The sequence below is a fragment of the Tamandua tetradactyla genome, chromosome 5 (assembly GCF_023851605.1).
Source record: "Tamandua tetradactyla isolate mTamTet1 chromosome 5, mTamTet1.pri, whole genome shotgun sequence".
In the NCBI taxonomy this organism is placed as follows: Eukaryota; Metazoa; Chordata; class Mammalia; order Pilosa; family Myrmecophagidae; genus Tamandua; species Tamandua tetradactyla.
The window spans coordinates 187441446-187445851 of NC_135331.1; positions in this window are offsets into that span (position 1 = coordinate 187441446).

Below are 4406 nucleotides of genomic sequence, written 5' to 3' on the forward strand. Positions count from 1 at the left end.
GATGAACCTGGAGCCTGAGGGTTGGAAAAAAGCAACTGGATCTGTATTTGGAAATATTTCTCACTCAGATGTTTTTCTCCAGATTATGTTTTGTGGATTCTCACCTCAGTATGATGCGTTGTTCCAGTGGAAACCAGAAATTACAAGATCCAAAAAATATTTAAACTTATAGTCAAAGCTAACAAATAAGCTAAATGTGCTGAATCCTTCATTTATACCAACTGTCCCTTTCTTGGAAAGTTTCTAATAGCTCCTGGAAGTAGTCGTAATTCAAAATGTCAAGTCATGTGGTGCTGGAAAAAATCCACATTGAATCTGTTTCATTTTTTTTCTTTCCATTTGTTTTTTGTTTGGATTCTCTTTTGATGACACTTATTGCTTCATAAAGTTTAAGCACCTCTTCTTTCTCTCATAATTACTTGTCTTCCATGCTTTTTATTTTCTGAAGAGAGAAATCAGTGTGAGAAGATACTGCAGTGATACGATTTGGAACGTGGACAGGTCAATGTTGAGCCTTGACATGTTTTAGTTACTAAATCACATTGAGCTAATCATGTATGTGCCTCAGTGTCCTCAACTGTAAAAGGCAATTCTGTTACTTAGGATGTAGGTTTGATTGCATGTGACCGAGACCAGAAATAGCAGAGACTTAAGTTAAATGGATACTTGTTTCTCATTCATATAAAATCTAGGCATTTTGGCTCTGCTCTGAGAAGTCCCACCCCATGAAACGTAGCCACCCAGGTTCTTTCTATCTTGCTGCTCCAACATAGTGGAGTCCCTATTTACATGGTCTAAAATGACTCACTATCACTTCTGAACCCCAACTGCAGGAAAAGGCAAAGCAGTACCTGGAGGTAGTGCCCAATTCTTCCACTCACATTGGCTGAACCAAATCTGTGGCCACACATAGCTGCAAGGGAAGCTGTAAAAGGTAGCATTTGTGTTGGATGGCCATGTGCCCAGCTAAAACTTGGGGCTTTCACTACTCTAGAAGAAGGGGTGAATAGCTATCAGGGCTTAACTAGCATTATCTGTGACAGGCAATGGTGGCTTACATATTAGGCCGTAAGCACAGTGCCCATAAAGCTTTCAGGGGCCCACAGGAATGTTTTAATTTTAATTTCTTTTAAAATCAGAAGAAAACATGAATATAATAATAATAGATATATAATAATGAATTCAGCCTGGGTTGTATTTGTCTCTATCCCAACACAGTCTAAAATATAATTGAAAAAATTTTTTATAGCCAGGAAGAAGCCTACAAAGAAAAAAATGGTTAGGTCCATAGAAATGATAATGCAGTCTTAGCAAAGATGGAGTTATTATAGGTTATTATTGGTTAATTGCACATAATAGATGTTGTCATTTTGCTTTCCATCCTTATGTTACCACTTGTTGCATTTCTTTACACTTAAAGACACTAACTTTTCTGAATTTAACACTATTCTTTTTAATAACAGTTCCTTTTCCAAGTAATGTTATATGTACATCTCTGCTAGGGAGACAGCTCATATAATTTGGGAACAACCAAAAGGCATGCTTGTCTCCAAATCTTCCATCTATTGACTTGCCCTGATAGAGACATGCCTTTAGGCTAAGACTGACTCTGGGAGGATCTACTTAAAAGTTCAGTTCACAATTCAAAAAAAGGTCAAAATAGAGGGTGAACTATCAAATCTCTATCTTCTTAGAAGGATAAACATCAAAATGTTCTAAAAATTAAAAAAATTGCAAGGTATGGTCTTATTTATTATCTTCATATTTATTTAAGTACATATTTTAAATGATTAACTTTTAAAATCAGATACTAGACTAAATATAATTTAAAATTTTAAATATATTGGTCAGTTGGTATCTGTAAGTCATTACAGTTCATTCTGTTGGGTAAGATGGTTGTTGACTGAGAACAGACCCAGGAAGAGGGAGTCAAGGGATAAATGCAGGTACTTGGGAGTGAATCAGGAAGATACCAGATTGCAAGTGTGATATACCAGAAATGCCAGAATGTGATATACCAGAAATGGAACGGCTTTTAAAAGGGGAATTTAATAAGTTATAAGTTTAAAGTTCTAAGGAAATGAGAGTGTCCAAATTAAGCACCAAAAAGAGGTTACCTTCACTCAAGAAAGGTTGATGGGTCAGGAACCCTTCTGTCAGCTGGGTAATCAGGTGGCATCTGCTGGTCCCTTACTCCTGGGCTCTTCTGCTTTCAGCCTCTGTTCCTGTGGGGGTTCCTCACTTTGCTTCTCCAGGGCTAGCTTTCATCTCTTGACTTCCCTTGGCTTTCCAGGTTCTGGCTTGCTGAACATCTCATGGCAATATCTGCTGGGCTCCAAGCATCTCCAAACATCTCTGCCTCACTGCTCCACGTGTTCACATCTGGGTCAGCTCTCTCTTTTGTCTTTGAAGCTTCTGTCATTTCTGTCATTTTTATCTCTCTCCAAAATGTTTCCTCTTTTAAAGGACTCTGGAAAACTAATCAAGACCCACCTGGAATGGGTGGAGTCGCAACTCCATCTAATCAAAAGTCACATCCACAATTGGGCGTGCCACATTTCTGTGGTCATAGTCTAATCAAAAGTTTCCACCTACAGTATTGAATCAGCATTAAAAAAATTGCTTCCCTCACAAGAATTGAGTCAGGATTAAAACATGGCTTTTCTGGGGGTACACAATATTTTCAAACTGGCACAGCCAGGATGAGCTATAATACTCCTGTTCTCTGTTTTTTTTTAAAAAAATAATTGTTAACAATTTATTTGTTCTATTGAATAGCACTGGAATATGTTTATATTGCTAATACATTTCTATAAATATTAGTATTTAACACTTTAGAAATCCTAAAAATTGACTATAGAGTGTGTTTGCAATTGTGTCAGTAGGCTCAAGTAGGCTATTTGACACGAGAGACCCTGACACAATCCATCAGGAGATGACCCGATGCCAGTGTCCCTTCCAGTGACGCTGGAAGAGCTGTGACTTACGGAGGAGACTCTCACGATTATTTGAGAGATTACTCACTTAAGGTCTTGGGTACCGAAAACAAGTTCCTGCATCCTTTGGAAAATGGCAAGTGTCAGATGCCTGAAAACTACCTTCTTTTCTGAAAGACTGATTCTTCTTTTGTAAGTGGAGTTTCTTTGGTTTTTGTCTTTTTTTTGGTGTGTGGTTCTGGAATTGAAGCCAGGTCTCCTGCATGGAAGGTGAGCGTTCTACCACTGAACCACCCGGGCACCCGAGACTTTTTTTTAACTGAAAATTGGAGTCCCTCCTTTTAAAGTTATACCAAATTTTTTTTTTTTTTGGTCTTATTGGCAACCAGTAATGCTTGGAAGGTTCAAGGATGGCTGTTTTCTTTGGCCTGACTATTTGGAATCATCTGCATGAATTTGGTTGGTTGGAAATGTGTTGGACAGTTGAGCCCCTCTCCTCTCTGCCTTGGCTCAATAGACAGAGCTTATGAGTTCCTCTTTGTACACATGTTGGCACATAGAGCATGTGTATATGCACATGTTACAAGGATTTTATTCCGTAACTTGTTACTTCAATTCCTTAAGTAGACACTTGTGACCTAAGTTAGGAATTCTCTAAATGGACTTAAACAGTTATACTCAGGAAGTAGACTTTCTCTCCTGTGGAAGATTAGGTTTAGAACGTTTGCATTAGACCATAAGAATTTGACAGTGGTTCAGTGTGTAGCACATAGGGCAGAAAGGATAGATTAAACAATCCACAGGCTCTTCCATGATTGTTTTTCATTGAAATATTTCATTGTCTTGCATGGTCTTTGATAATGTCCTTGGGTGATAGGGCCTCCAGATCCTAAACATGAATAGCACTTAACATTCTGTAATCTGATAAATTATCTTAGTTTACTCAACTAATGTTCAAACTTAACTTTACCTCTTTGTATCTAAGTTGTATTTATTCAGTCACTACGAGCTAAGAAATCATCTTGCCCTAGGTTACTGTTGACCCCAAGTCTTCCTAGTTATTTCTTAGATTGAAAAATAGAGATAATGTGGATAAATCTGTCTATAATGCTCATGCAAAGAATATAACTTTTCAATTTTTCTGTAATTCAGCTTACTTTCTATTTTGAGTTCTCTTCTGTAATAAGACAAATATTTATTTCCCTTAATTCAGGATTTTCCCTCCTTCACATTTCCTGTGGGAATATATTTAAGGTTTTGGAGAGCATTATACAGTGCTAAGACACTGGGAAGGGAGACCATATGGTCTCTGGGTCGTATGTCCCTGGAGACATCAAAGAACACATCCGCCCATCCTCGTTGGTGCTGGGTTGGCTGCCCACATGGTTTGCTGCTGAGCTGTCCTTGGGTCTTGGGCATGACTCCTGTGGCTCTGAGGGCTCTCTTCCCTGCTTCTGTGCCACTCATAGC